At 27.5% G+C, this 16,833-nt stretch overlaps 1 protein-coding gene across 2 annotated transcripts in view; it reads left to right on the top strand.

Annotated features, from left to right (window-relative positions):
* Window positions 1-16,833, top strand: part of LOC107071816 (uncharacterized) — a 199,238-nt gene that overhangs the window by 99,816 nt on the left and 82,589 nt on the right. The window lies entirely within an intron of this gene.

Raw genomic sequence — 16,833 nt, 5'->3', positions numbered from 1 at the left:
AACTTCGATATATCGATCTTTCGAACTATCGATATATCGAACTTCGATATATCGATCTATCAAACAATCGATATATCGAACTTCGATATATCGATCTATCGAACAATCGATGTATCGAACTTCGATATATCGATCTATCGAACAATCGATGTATCGAACTTCGATATATCGATCTATAGAACTATCGATATATCGATCTATCGAACTTCGATATATCGATCTTTCAAAAAATCGATATATCGAACTTCGATCTATCGAACAATCGATGTATCGAACTTCGATATATCGATCTATAGAACAATCGATGTATCGAACTTCGATATATCGATCTATCGATCTATCGAACTTCGATATATCGATCTATCTAACAATCGATGTATCGAACTTCGATATATCGATCTATCGAACAATCGATGTATCGAACTTTGATATATCGATCTATCGAACAATCGATGTATCGAACTTCGATATATCGATCTATCGAACTATGGATATATCGATCTATCGAACTTCGATATATCGATCTATCGAACAATCGATGTATCGATCTTCGATATATCGATCTATTGAACTATCGATATATCGAACTTCGATATATCGATCTATCGAACTATCGATATATCGAACTTCGATATATCGATCTATCAAACAATCGATCCATCGAACTATCGATATATCGAACATCGATATATCGATCTATCAAACAATCGATATATCGATAGTTCGATGTATCGATCTATCAAACAATCGATATATCGATAGTTCGATATATCGAACTTCGATATATCGATTTATCGAACTATCGATATATCGAATTTCGATATATCGATCTATCGAATAATCGATGTATCGAACTTCGATATATCGATCTATCGAACTATCGATGTATCGAGCTTCGATATATCGATCTATCGAACAATCGATGTATCGAACTTCGATATATCGATCTATCGAACTATCGATATATCGATCTATCTGACTGTATTATCCAAACGGTATTGGGTTCTTAAAGATGAGTAAAACACTAAAAGAATAAGAGTAATCAAAATTCAGTGTCACATTGTTTATTTTCAATGAACTTTGAAATTACTGAATTTATTTTAATGCAATTTTTATTTATTCTGTGATTATCTTTCAATTTAGGATATAGAATGGTTTTTATCGGGTTTATTTTTATTTTTAATTGCTAATTTAAGAATTTGTTATTTATAGGCTATCTAGGTCTTTAGGTACTGTAAGTTTTCAATAGATGGTGTTGTATTACAATTCAATTATTTCGGATATTTTCACGTCATACGTTTTTCAGATTTACATTGCAATTAACCTTACTTTTTAGATTCTTTCTGTATATTATTATTTTATGCATTCCATTACTAATTGTGGTATTATTTCGTGTTGTTATAATTTATTAAATAATTTAGAATTACATTAAATCAACATTTTAAACCAAACCACAGAAATGTGTATCCAATGCATCCTAATATATATATATATATATATATATGAAGAAGAATACATTGCGTGTGTACATATATATGTAACTGTATCTACAGATGGACAGAGATAAATGGATAGATATTGGCGAGCAAGAGAAAGATAGATAGATAGATAGAGAGATAGAGAGAGAAGGAAGGAAATTGGGCGTCCGTTGTCATCGGACATTTCGTATGTACCGGGTGTTATGCAGATCGATACTATGGAGGCTTGTAACTCGACCATTTCCACCAGAGAAGCCTATTTTTTTTTCTTGTCCCATGTAACGACATATACGTTCATAGCACGTGCGAATTTGAACAACGTACCGTTTCGCATACGCATTAACATATATATATATATATATATATATACGTAAATGTACGTGTATGTTGTACACATATACATATTTAGGTTTTACGTATGCGTGTCTGTACCAGGGGACACCCTTCGTTATCGGACGAACTGCCTGCGGCACGACTTTGGTCCAACACACAAACACACCTTCACTCTTATATTTAGGACGGAGTTTTCAACTACCAAAAAAGTGTCACTGTAGTGTCCTCTTTTTCTCATGCCCATGTGTACACATAGACTGAAAAAGGGTTGAAAAAAAGAAGAGAGAGAACAAGAAAAAGAAATAAAAAAAGAGAAAAAGATAGTAAAAGGGTGATGATACTACAGTGACCAAGGGTGACCCTACCAGTCTTTCAATTTAGGGATTTAAGTCGTGGATTTAAACGTGAGTTATAGAAAGTACACATACGTGATCTACTAACGTTTTATACATGTGTCTTACACACCCATGTGAGAAATCTTTTTGATTTTCTATCTCACTCTCACCCCCAACCCCCCACCCCCGAGCTTATATATTTCAATCTTTTCTTTCTCATATATTTTTTTGAAGTATGCGTTCCGATGTTGGAAGACTGACGAGAACGCTAACCTCGAAGAGGCTTCTGATGTTTCAATATATATATATATATATGTATATAGTAGTATATTATATTCTTCAATAGTAGTAGTATATTATATCGTATATTATATTATTCAATATATATATATATATATACTATAATATAATATATACTAGCTATATATAGTATATAATATACTATATATACTAGCCCTTTTAAAGGGTCTACTTATTGTAACTTATTGTATATCGGTTTTGGATATCACGGATTTTCACGCGAAATTAGGTGAGAGCTTTTGTATGTTTGATTATCGATAAAGAAAAATCGAAATCACTTATAAAACGTTGTGACACACCTTTCATTATACACCTGGATTATTCTTCTTATCTTCTTTTATAATTCTTTCTTTCTTTTTTTTTTTTCTTTTTTTTTTTTTTTTAAGGTATTTTCTTTGTTTTCTTTTCTTTGCATGAGTGTATTTAGATGAATGTATTTCAAAGAAAGAAATATCTTAACCTGACGTTTTATTCTAGTTTAGTGGATTAATAGTGGAAAGAAGAGGTGGTGGTGGGGGGGGGGTAGTTTATAGGGAAAATGTCTGATGGTTAAGCTGTTTTCTTATACACACATACACCTTTCTCTTAAATATCATAATGATTTCGAGAGAGTAGAAACGTAAAATTACAGGATGTGCGTGATCGAAGGAAACAATTCACAACTCCACGATTGACCACATGTTGTAGATGCAATTTTCGAAATGCAATTTTGTTAAACGTCCTACCATTTTTTTTAATGATCGAGACAAGTCCAAAAAGAAAAAAAGAAAAGAAAAACAACATTTTATCAATGAATAGAAAACACGTTTGTTTTTTTTTGTATCGAGAAATATTTTCATACCTCTGTGATGTGGCTTATATTATATACCACGGTTCTCTTTCTTAAAAAAATAAAAGGAGAGAAAAAATATAAAACGAAAGAGAGAGAGAGAGAAAGAGAGAAGAACTAGAAGACTAAAAAAGGATTCTGTCCTTGGCCCAAAACTCTCGTTCCATGGATATATTTATCCAAGAAAGTGTATCTAACGTTTCGGGAAGAAATTATTATTAATAAATACGAGTATGAGTACTCTCTCTCTCTTTTCATGTAATGGACTAACAATTAATAATGGTTTACATAGTACCAGATTTTTCTTAGTTATTTGCAAAAGTCTGTGTGTGTGTGTGTGTGTGTGTAAATTATTTAAGAAAACTTTTATATAAAACTCTTTAATAAAAAATATTATTAAATATACTCCCTTAGTAGCACAAAATATTGAATAGATGTGTATTTAACATTAAAAAGAGATTTAAAATGTCTTTTTAATTATAAATACACATGTATTCAATATTTTTCAATACTTTGTGCTACTAGGATTGTTATATATATATATATATATATATTGATTTAAAATTGTTCATGTAAAAAGTTGTTCGCGTACCATTGTTATAATAATGTAAAATAAAGAATAATAAAATATTTATAAAAAATATATATATATATATATATCTAAAGAAGATTTAAACGTGGATGACGAAACTTTCATATTTTTTTTTCTCTGTGTAGACACATACAAAATATTACATATATATATCTACCTATATGAAAACTAAAAATAGAATGCAAATATGTATATTTCGATGTTAGACGACGCAAGTACTACGTGTGTCTCCGTATAAAAACATATCTTTGACTGCAGTGTGACGATCTCTTTATTTTGAACGAACGAAGTGGATTAACCAAACAAGATTTTCCGAAGCCCTCGTGTCTCGTTTGCGCATACCCACCCATCCCCTTCCCAACTTCTTTACTACCATATTACCACGTGTTGCAGTCTTGTTCAGCAAGAGTTCTTATTTTCATATATATATTCTTTTTTTATTAAGAAATATTTTGTACTCTTTGATGATCATGCGTCACATTTATGACGCAAAATATAAAATATAAAAATATGAACGTGCAAAAATTGTTAAACTTTTGTATAGCAATTTATTTCTAATAAATATAAAATAACAAATATAAAATAAAAAAATATGAACGTGAAAAAATTGTTAAATTATATATATATATATTAATAATATAGCATTATTTTTAACCAAATCTTTCTTTTTTTCTCTTTATCTTGTGAGAAAAACTTTCCTAATTGAATTTAATTATATATATTTGTGTTACCCGTTATATATATGTATATTTGGTAAGAAAGATAGGGCACGAGAAGGGTGGGGGGTTCGTGGGTAAAATGGCACGTGCATAAAACTCGCAATGAAACCCAATGTGGCACGTGTTAACTAAAATTATATACATACACACATACACACACACACATATACACATCCCACGTAAAATGTCAAAACTTATGATATATATATATATATATATGTATATATTTTTAAACGCAATAGTAAAATTGAATAAATCATAGTTTAAATAAGAAGAAGAATACAAAGAAATTGACGAAAGTAATTTTTGACATATTTTATTTGTTTTTTCATAAATATTTATGTTTACAGCGCTACAACCATTCTTTCTCTTTCTTTCATGACTTTAAGATGTTGTTTTTTTTTTTTTATTATTATTTTATATTTTATTTTTATGTGTGTTATTCTTCTTTGTCTTCTATTCAGTACCAAAACGCAGATTCAGCTTCGGTGCACTCGCGGAATCGAGGCCATGACACGCTCCGTTATTTTTCTAGTACCGTTCCTTGCGTATATATATATATATATATATATGTATATATAGTTATGCAGTACGAACGGGATATAGCAAAGCGAATAAGATTTTAAAGGAGAGCCTTTTTAATATCGACGTAACGTGAATTTTAATATCGAAGGAAGGAACCTACTACGTCAAACATGGAATAATCCTTTTCCTTCAAGCACCATGTATCACATACATATACATATATATATAAATTTCATAGAATGTTTTTTTTTCCTTTTTTATTGAAAGAGTCTATAACGTAATGTATTTACGAATAATCGTCGATTCTATGAAATGATTATTTGTGCAAGAGTTTAAATAGTAGTAGTAGTAGTAGTAGTAATAGTAGTAGTAGTAGTGGTAATATTTAAAATTAAATATTTTACAAAGACAAACGACGATACCATTACTTTAGTTGTATTAAGCCATAATCACGTTTTTTAACCTTATAACCTATAAAATAAAAATAAAACTACTACTTCAGCACACAATTATTTATGATAATTTTTTTAATTACTTTTTAAAATTAAGTAATCCTTTCTTTAACTAAAATTCAATTTGATTTTAGAAAATAGATAAAGAAACTTACCGAAAAACTTAAAATTCATTAAATTATATTGCAGCGCAATCTACTGTAGACCTATAAAATGAAAAAAAAACAAAAAAAACTATTACTTCATCACACAATTATTTTTGGTAATTTTTTGTATTACTTTTTAAAATTAAATAATCCTTTTTTTGAACTAAAATTCGATTTGATTTTAGAAAATAGAAAAAGAAACTTACCTAAAAAATTAAAATTCATAAAATTATACTAGCGCAGTCTACCGTATACTAACAGAACCAAAGAATTTACATAACCTTAAATAATAAATCCGTAAATTGACAATAAAATAAATAATAAATCATTAAATAAACTACTCAATCTTTGAAATTAGAGAAATACTTAACTGTCGTAATTATTCGAGTATTCTTTAATACTTGCTGTTATTAGAATCTGTTGAGAATGGAAAATTACTAGGATCGAAATGGCCAACAACCGAGTGAAATTATTTTCAAAGTTAAACTCACGAAGGCGTACTTGAACGATTCTCTTCCTGACTTGTCTCTCTTTCTTCTTATTCTATTATACTTAAAAGAGATACTGCGCAGCAGTAGATACTTAAGTATATATACATGTAAGTAAAACCCCCCTCTTACACCCCACCCTATTTCATTCCATACGTACAATACTACCTATGTGTTGTTCGCATAATCTTTTTTACTACTGGCCAACTATTTTTTTGCGAGATACTTTCCATATAAACGATACTTATCAGAACCGTATATACGTCAGAAAAAAAAAAACTATCCTGACATTGAAAATGGTCCTAACATTTAAAAAAGTTCACGTATTCTAAGGGAGGTGGAATCTCGATCATCTTTTCAGAATAATATCTCAATTATATCTAAGATATTTATTTAACGATTAAATTTTGAATAAAACTACATGATTTAATAATATAATAAAAATAAATAATCTACGTTTGATATGATGATGGTATGGCATTGAGAATATTCCTTTACTTCAAGGCCAACACTTTCCAAATCTGGTCCAGTTAACTTGGTAACAAAGATCTTTCCTATTTGTGAGTACAATAACTTTCTATCTCACTCTCTCATACCTATTCCAAATATGGAAAACAAAACGTGATGTATATAAACATAGTCGAACAATTTTTTTATTCATATTGAAAAAATATTACACGAGATTTATCTGACAAATTATAAATGAGATTATATTTGAATATATTCCGGATTGTCCGGAAAGTTCGTACCGATTTTGACGGAAGATTGAAACGCAACGCATTTAAGGTTTTTTATTTGGTATATATATTTATTAAATTATATATAAGTGCCATTATGTTTCACAATTTTTTCTCATTTTTAAGAGTAATTTCAAAATTTCGACCTTCCAGAACTTGTCAAGGTTTTTTTTAGTAAAACAACTTTATGTCACTTATTGAAAATTGACACGAATTATTCGAACAACCAAATAGAAACACATTTATTTATATTTATATAATTATTTTATTCAATATTGACTACGTTGAAGAAGAAAATGGATGAACCACTCACACCCATCTCCTCATATTCCCCCATTGGTTGAAAACAGTGGACTGAAAGGAAACAATGGAATTCCAGAGGCATTTCGATTAGAAATTATAATACGTTTATGCTTCCGCGGGAGAATACATGTGTGTGTGTGTGTGTGTGTGTGTTTATCGTGAGTTACTTTCGTATGTGTTCGAAGCCAGGGGATGAGGTAGGGGGAAGGGTGGTGGTGAGGGGAATCGGTCAGTCGGATGGCGAACATAATATTTGACCGAGGTAAGCACGACACGACGAAGCCAAGTTGGTTTCGTTTGTATATCCGGCCGATCAGTACCTGTCCGACCATCCTTACCGAAGGACGCCATAAACGAGCTTTTTTTTTTTCTTTATTTTACGTCGCGGCAAAAAAAAAAAAAAGAAAGAAAAAAAAAACAACAAGAAAAATCCATATTTTTGTTTATCTTTCAAAATTGTTAATTTGTACTTTGTTAACTTACACACACGACGGTCTATATAAACACATATATGTACGTATATTATTCGAATATTTTTTGGGTTTTATTTTAAGTCACCATTTTTACGTGTTTTACGTTTAAAATCGCGCAAAGTAAATGAGAACAAAAATACAAGTGTATGAAAGTTTTTCAACCCTCTCAACGTTGTATAAATCGTATGTGTGTGTGTTTTTTTTTTATTGATCAACAGCCTCGATATATTTTTTTTTCTTGTAAGAATATTTTTGATAAAATATCGTCTCTGTATTTGTATGTTTTTATTTGATATTTATTTGATTTTATTTTAGAAGCGTGGGTGAGAGTAAATCGATGAATTCAGTAGTGAATACCTTTATGTGATCAGACAGTTTGAGTGAAAGATGAGGAGAAGTAGTCAAGGGTTTCAGACGAATGTTTAATTGGTCAGACCAAACCTTTTCACGAGTTTACAAAAAATATAGATTAAATAAAAATCAAATATTCCTTTACCTAGGTTTAATTTGGTGGTTTTCCTTTTTTTATTCTTGAAAAAATCGTAAGCTTTAGAAAGTTAACTTTTCAATGTTATTAATAACTCTTAACTTTATTATTATTTTAAAATATTTATTTGCATTTTATGTGCAATACATTCTTTTGTATTTTTTTTTCTTTTTTTATTTATGTTTTGCACATTTTTATGTACAACGTAAAAAAAAAACAAAAAAAAGATACAGAGTAATTCGAAATACCTTTTTATCAAGTAAATTCCACAAAGTGGATTATTTTTATTTTCTGATTTTTTAATTTCTGTCCGGAAAGAAGAAAAAAAAATAAACAACGGGATTTAAAAGAAAATATAGGATTGAAGTTTCGATATAAAACGTGGAGGATTACACTCGTAGTAAAAATTATTATCACTGTTATTATAAATTAGAATTTATCCAGTATTATACTGGCCTTGAGCCAAAACGTGCAGTTGCTTCTCATGAAAAAGAGAAAGAGAGAGAGAGAGAGAGAGAAGAAAGAACCAGATTATCTCGTGTTTTACTTTTTAACTTCTGTTACATCGTTCGCTCATAAAAATTGAAAAGAAAAAAAGAACAGAAAAATCTTTAGAAGGGTGGTGATCGTTGTCTTTTAAATTTGTTTGCTTTTAATGCACACGTGCACACACATAAACATACACATATAAGTGAATTACACACGTGTCCTTTTAACCACCGTATAATTCGTTTCTAATTTCGCAGAAAAATAAAAAAAATAAAAACAAGAAACATAAACAAAAAAACACACACAGACACATACAGAATGTCATACGAATTAATAAATTTATAAAATAAATAAAAAATATATATTTTTCATAAAATTAATAAAATCTATAAAAACAAAACAAAAAAATAAACATAATCCTATATACATAAAAAAAAAAAAAGAAAAAGATTCACACATTAATCAAACTTTATTTCCTATTTTTATGATAATCTTTTGTCGTTTATAAATCACCACGCGTACTGTAATAAAGGTGGTAGTAGTGATGGTAGTACATCGTCACTTTCAGATTATCCATTGCGATATTGGATTATGGTGGAAGCAAAGATGACACACTATACTGGCGCGCTGTACCGTAGTTTAATTTAATATACGTGCGGGAGAGGAAGAAGACTCTTCCGTAAAATCGGGACGACTCACAGTGTTCATTCGGCCTTCCAATCGTGTAGAAGATCGTTCGTTCGTCTGTCACCAAGAAAATAAGCTTCTATTTTTTAACAAATGTGACACGGTGATCACCACTTTTTCTTTCTTTCTTTTTCTTTCTTCCTTTCTTTCTCTCTCTTTCTCTTTCACTTTCCCTCTTTCTCTTTTACTCTTTCATTTTGTAAATCAATTCAAGTATTTTTTTTTTTTTTTTTTTTTTTTTAATAATTTCGAGTTAAAGTATAAAACAAATTGAAAGTATTTTTATGTACGTGAAAATGAATGAACACAATATATTGTTAATATAACAATAATTATATTTTATCTTTAAATGTTTACAATAAATTTTTGATCAGTGAGAATATGAAAATTTTTCAACTAATTGAAAATACAGTGATGAATTAATATATCAAGTGAAATAATTCGATTTATTGAGGCTGTTGATCGATAATTATTTTTATAGTGATAAACAATTTATTATTATTATTATTATTATTATTATTATTATTATTATTTGGATTGCAATAAAATATTTTGTTTCAATCGTCCAAGGAATGACAACGTGTTCCCTGATGCCGGTCTCTCTGCAAGATATTCTGGTAAATATATATATATATATATCTACTGTATATATACACGTGTATATAGAATAAAAGATAGTTTTAAAAGTAAATTGAAAATGATTAGAAGGAAAAAGCGAAAGTTTGTAATAATTTTCCGTATCGAATGGGAAAATGAGAGAACGTGTATTATTTTATACCGCGTGAGATCAGAAAAATCATATGATTCATGTTACTTTTACTATTGACTCATGTTGTTTCATGATCTCACCAGTTTTATGTTGATACGTTGTTGTTGAATACCCCACCGAGTATAATTTGTATACATATAATAATTATTTATATTATTTATATATAATTATGAAATATAATTATATACTCATAAAAAATATGAAGGCCTCATTGAGTATTATTTGTATACAATAATTATTTATATTATTTATATATAATTATTTTAATTTGTTTCAAAAAAGTTATTATTCACTTTTATTATTATCTATTGTTGAAACTTTGAATAATATTTATATTAAAAATATTTAATTCATTGTTTATAAAAAAAAAATTAATTAATTAACTATAATTTCAATTTCAATACATTTTCATAACATTTTGTTATATTGAAATTTGTTATTATTGTTGTTGTTGTTGTTGTTTTTGTTGATTCAAATGTAAAGAAGGTAAAAGTAAAGAAATTGAAATTACTGATAAGAAAAGTTAGTAACATTTACGTGAGATTATATTACATTAGATGTTTCGTGTCTATTGTTCCTTATGCGGAATTATTTGCTAATTAAATATCACCGTTTATGGATACTTCTCTCTCTCTCTCTCTCTCTCTTGGAATTGGTAAGAAAAAAATTCTTCTACAAATCCTGTTTGTACTTAGGAATTTGCGTCTTATTACCGACTCGTTAAGATCAACCAATACCGGTTTTATAATTCAAACAAATAAAAAGATCTCGTTGGTGTATGGGAAGAACAAAGTTTTGTGTTTTCGTGACAAAGAAATTAAAAATACAAACTCTATTTAAACAAAGATAAAAAAAAAAAAAAAACAGGTAGAAAGAAAGAAAAACTTGTTACAAAGATAAAGAGAATATCAAAGATAAAGTAAAAACGAAAAGATAAGTTTATCATTGATATTTAAATAATTTAAACAATCTAACAAAATTGAGAGGAGAGGGTGATTTATGGGAAAGTAAAACAAATGATTAAAAAAGAACTTTGATTATATTTTTAAATTTGATCAACAATGTATAAACGAATATTTAAATAATTGAAACAACCAAACAGAATTAAAGGAAGATTTATGGGAAGGTAGAACAAACCATTGAACAAGAACTTTGATTATATTTTTAAATTGGATCTACAATGTAGCAACGAATATTTAAATAACAGAAACAACCAAACAGAATTAAGGAAGAGGTGTTTAAGGGAAGATTAAACAAACGATTGTGAACAAGAACTTTGATTACATTTTTATATTCAATTCACAATATAACAACGAATATTTAAATAATTCAAACAACCAAACAGAATTTAGGTTGAGGGGTGGTTTATGGAAAAATCGAACAAACGATTGTGAGCAAGAACTTTGATTACATTTTTATATCCAATTTAAAATGTAGCAATGAATATTTAAATAATTGAAACAACCAAACAGAATTTAGGGGGGATTTATGAGAAGTTGAAACAAATCATTGAACAAAAACTTTGATTATATTTTTTTATTTCATTCAAAGTATAACAACGAATAAACCCAATCAATATTTTATCTTACTCATTGGAAAAATCACAAGAATAAAACTGTATTTCCCATTAGATATGTAATTTCATTTAAAATCATTTTCCTGTTAATTATCATTTACATTGACACTTGATAATTTCCACGATATTATACATACATATATATATATATATATATATATATATATATATACTTTTTATCTTTGAACTTTCCTTGTATATATAATAGATAATATTCAATCTCGTTTATAAATAAGTGAAAGATGATAACATAAAAGAAAATAAAAAAAAGTCTACAGTAGTAGTACTATCTAGGTATATATAAAAGGGGATTATTATTATTATAATGTCAAATTGTTTGATATTATAAAATACTGTAAAACAACTTGTGACCTTTTAGATAAAAGGAAAACACTATATATATTGGATCAACATTGTAGACTTCGTGGATTTCTATTTCGATTCGCATTTACCTTCCCCATTTATTGCTTATTTCATACTTTTAGAAATAAGAAGAAGATAAAACACAATTTTTATCTTGTTCTCTATCTATCTCTTTCTCTCTCTTTCTTTCTTTCATTTCACCTTGATAACATCGACCGTGGGGGGTTACAATCGTGAAGATCTTATCGATCCGTACAGAATACACCACACACACTGGTATAACTCCAAAGGTAGTTTTTCTACCACGATGCAAAGAGTTTTAAAATGCACAATGCGATTTGACATGGAGAAAGAGAGAAAGAAAGAAAGATAGAATAGATAGAAAGAGAGGAAAAAGCCACATGGCCGTGGAATACACGTGTTTCGAAACGACAGTATGGTTTCGCGGTTAAAACTATTAGATCGTGTCAGACCACTCGATGCAAACGAGACCTTCCAAGAGAGTAAAAAAAAAGAGAAAGAGAAAGAGAGAGAGAGAGAGAGAGAGACAAATATACAAAACGAGGTCCCACAGTGGTTAATTCTATTAAACCTACCTGTATTTCTACTCACTGCAAGCTTATCAAAGTTACCCTTTATTTCATCTTTTTAATTTTATTTTCAAAAATTATGAAACCAAAAGTTAATCTAAAAAAAAAAAAATAAAACAAGAAAAAATTGAAAGATATAATATATCTATATATAAATTAAATAAAAATATAGATATAAAAATATATAAATTAAATTAAATTAATATACTATAATATTATATCATTAAATATATTATTAAAATAATAAATATATATAATCAATATATATTTAAATATTATTACTATTATTATATGTGAAATATTATATTTTATTATATTATAAATATTATATATAAATTATTATTATTATTATTAAATAAATGTTTCGTTTTCGTTATAAATGGAAGTAAACGAGCGAGAAAAGGAAAGAAAATAGGAAGGGTGGGGGTGAGTTGGAAAGAAATTTTCATCTCGAAAAAGCTTCAGGTACGGAAGAAAGAGAGAGCGGGGAGGGGGTGAGAAGAAAAGGAAGAAAAAGAAAAAAAAATAGAAACAAGTATTATCTAGAATGGCAGGAGGGGAAGGGGGAGGGAAACGAAATTTTGTCTTCAAATTGCAATGCAACATCGAGAAGCATTATAACTTCATCGATACTTCGTTTAATGATGGTGGGGGAGGGGAGAGAGAAGAGTGGGGATAGAAACGGAATAGTGCGTGTAATGGTAGTGGGGGAAAGAGAGAAGTGAGAGTGGGGATAGAAACGAAGTATTGCACGTGCTTTTGCAAAGAACGAAAGAATGAGAGAGAAAAAAATGAAGATATAAAAAAAGAAAGAAAATAAAAAAAAGAAAAAAGAAAAGAGAAATATCATTCCCTCTGCAATACTATTTTCTTTTTTCTCTCTTTCTATCTCCATATCCATTTTTTTTTTTCACTTTTTACTTGCAGTATTTTTTTATTTTCTCTCATTGTTACGCTCGCGCAGTACAGTTTCGTTTTTACCGGGTGGTGGTGGTGGTGGTGGTGGTGGAGGGTGTTGAGATAACGGGTCCTCGGGAACGTGACAGCGACCGGTCGATAAAACTGCAATAAAGTGCATGCGCAGCACCGTCCTCGCAAAATCATATGTATATCGCCCACGTCCTTTGCCATTTATTTGACTTCTCTTTTTTTTTTTTTTCACTTCTCTTTCTCTCTTTTTTTTTTTTTATATTCTTTCCAATCCTGTTCTTACTCTCGTGTACACCTCTTTTCCTTTTTTTATTTTTTAATTCAATACTTTAATTATGAAATCCGATTAAAGGGAAATGAAAAATTACGATATCAAAGTTAAATTGTAATTTCCAATTATACTAATTGATGCCATTGATTTTATATATAATAATTATATATATAATTATATTTTTATTTTTATTAATTTTATATAAATTAATATAATTTTTTTATAATATTATAATTATTTTACAAATTTTTATAATATTATATATATATATATATATATATATATATATATATATATATATGGTATTTGTAATATAATAAGATATAATATTTTATAATTTATAATAAAATATTATATATAATATTTATATATATATATTTATTATTATTATATTTAAAATATCTAAATAAATATTTATACATTATATAATATAATTTAATAATTAATATAATATTATATTATATATAAATATTAATTATATATAAATATTATATATAATATTTATATATTATTTTTATATTTATTTTTATTATATTATAATATTTAAAATATCTAAATAAATATTTATATATTATATAATATAATAGAAGACCGCGAATGGAAGCATCGCGCTCAGGGACGGGAACAATGGCGGGATTTGGGATTTGCGGCAATGAACTTTCGAGTTCCTAATGCCAGTTAATAATAATAATAATAATAATAATAATAATAATAATAATATAATTTAATAATTAATATATTATATTATATTATATTATATTATATTATATTATATTATATTATATTATATTATATTATATTATATATATATAATTAATTATAATATAGAATATTATATAATATAATATAATATTTATAATATATTATAATATAATTTATAATTTATAAGATATTATTATATTATATATAAAATATTAATTATATATAATATAATATAATAATTTATAAAAAAATCATGTATTTATTCTTGGTTTAAAATAATGCATATTATCTATAGATTGCAACAAACATATTCTCAGGTTCATTCACTTAGTTGATTATGATTATTATTCGAAAATGATATCATTCAAAGTTCGCAACATCATCGAAACTTTTTTATCATCTTTTTTTTTTTAATTAATCTTCCTCAACCCTATCTCTTTCTCTTTCGTATACTTTCAATACTTCATTTTATTTTGTATTTCTTTATCTTTTTCCTTGAAGGATCATCACAGATGATGGAAAGTATGAGGGAGGGTAAAAGATGAGATACGAGTGCTTGTTTTTCACTTTTCACACAAACGAAAGTTGTTTCTACCAATCACGATGTCCAATCCATTTCTCTTTCTTTTTTCTTTTTTTTTTTTTTATCTTTTCTTTAACATTTATCTCAAATTCAATCAACATTTATCTCAATCATCAGTTTGTATTCTTTGATCTTACATTAATCTAAATAAGATCAAAGAGAATGTTTTTAACGATCATTAAAATATAATTTTTTTTTATTTTCTATTTCAATACGAGTTTCTATTCTCTGTCAAAGAGAACATAAAAAATATAAAAAAGAAATATAAACTGTTTTTAATTTACTGTTTTTAATTATTCTTTTGACGTACTTTTTTTTTTTTTTGCTAACAACATCATCATCATCATCATCATCATTATTATCAGAGACAAATTTCTAAAGATTACGAAAAAGAAGAAGATGGTTGAAACGATTACGTATAGGACATTTCTTTTTACAGAATTTTATTATTGTTCCTTCGATTATGGCAGTTTTAAGCGTCATTGCCTCGTAACAATGGCCTTTTGCTCGTATTTGAAAGAACTAGTAGAAAAAAAAGAAATAATAGTTGTGTTGAAGGGAGGTAGGTTGAGGTTTATATAGGAGGATTGTGAAGAGGTAAAAAATGAAAAGGTTGAAAAAGAAAAGAGGGAAGGACTAGGAGGTGGAGGAGGAAGAGGAGGAGGAGGAGGAGGATAGGACAACAGTTTTTTTTTTTTCGTATATCCCTCAAGTTAGAAAGAACCAACCAACCAACCAACCCAGCTCAACCAAACCCAACTCAACGAACGAACGAACGAATTTCTCTTTGAGTTTCTCGAGACCCGTGCGATTTTCGGCAATGGTAGTCGTCAGTGGTGGGTAACCCGAGGTATTTTCGTTTCTGGCACGTTGCTGAGGCCTACATTAATGTCGGTTGGCTAGTGCACTTAACAACCATCTCGTTATGCAACTTACGAGCCTAGTATCATCTCTTCTTACTACCTTACTCCCAAATTAAAAGATACGTTAAATGGTTCCGTCAACAACTTCAAACTACATGAAGACTACCACTAATACTATTACTAATAATATTATTACTATTAATTCTAATAATAATTCTATCAATTTCTATATATAAATAATATATTATATAATACTATTTATATATACAAAGATGTATAGTATTATATAATTATTATTTATAGTATTAATAATATATAATTTCGTGGTAATGAACTTTGGAAATAATTATAATAATATATTAGTAATTTTATTAATTTTTATATTAATTTTATTTTAATTAATTTAATAATTTTATATTATTTAAATTAAAATTATTAATACATTATATATAATATAATTTATATAATTAGTTTAAAATTGAAATATAATAATAAATATATTATTAATATAATATTATAATATATAAAATAATATACTATCTATATAGATATATAGTATTATATAATAATAATAATTTATAGTAATAATAATATATAGTATTATAGATAGTTTATTTATATTATAATAAAATACTGCTACTACTACTACTACTAATACTACTAATACTACTACACTGCTACTATTATGGGAATATGTATCAGTTTTTAACACGTTGCCGCACACTTTTAATTTGACGATCGTGCTTAGAAATACGAAGATCGGACGGCTATAGCCGTCATTTGCGGCAATGGGTTAAATACCAAAAATATTCC

Source organism: Polistes dominula, unplaced genomic scaffold (genome assembly GCF_049000335.1).
Source record: "Polistes dominula isolate Pdom_NZ unplaced genomic scaffold, Pdom_raw_medaka contig_22, whole genome shotgun sequence".
Taxonomy (NCBI): domain Eukaryota; kingdom Metazoa; phylum Arthropoda; class Insecta; order Hymenoptera; family Vespidae; genus Polistes; species Polistes dominula.
Note: the sequence above shows the minus strand (reverse complement) of the source record. Positions and strands in the feature narration are given on the sequence as shown.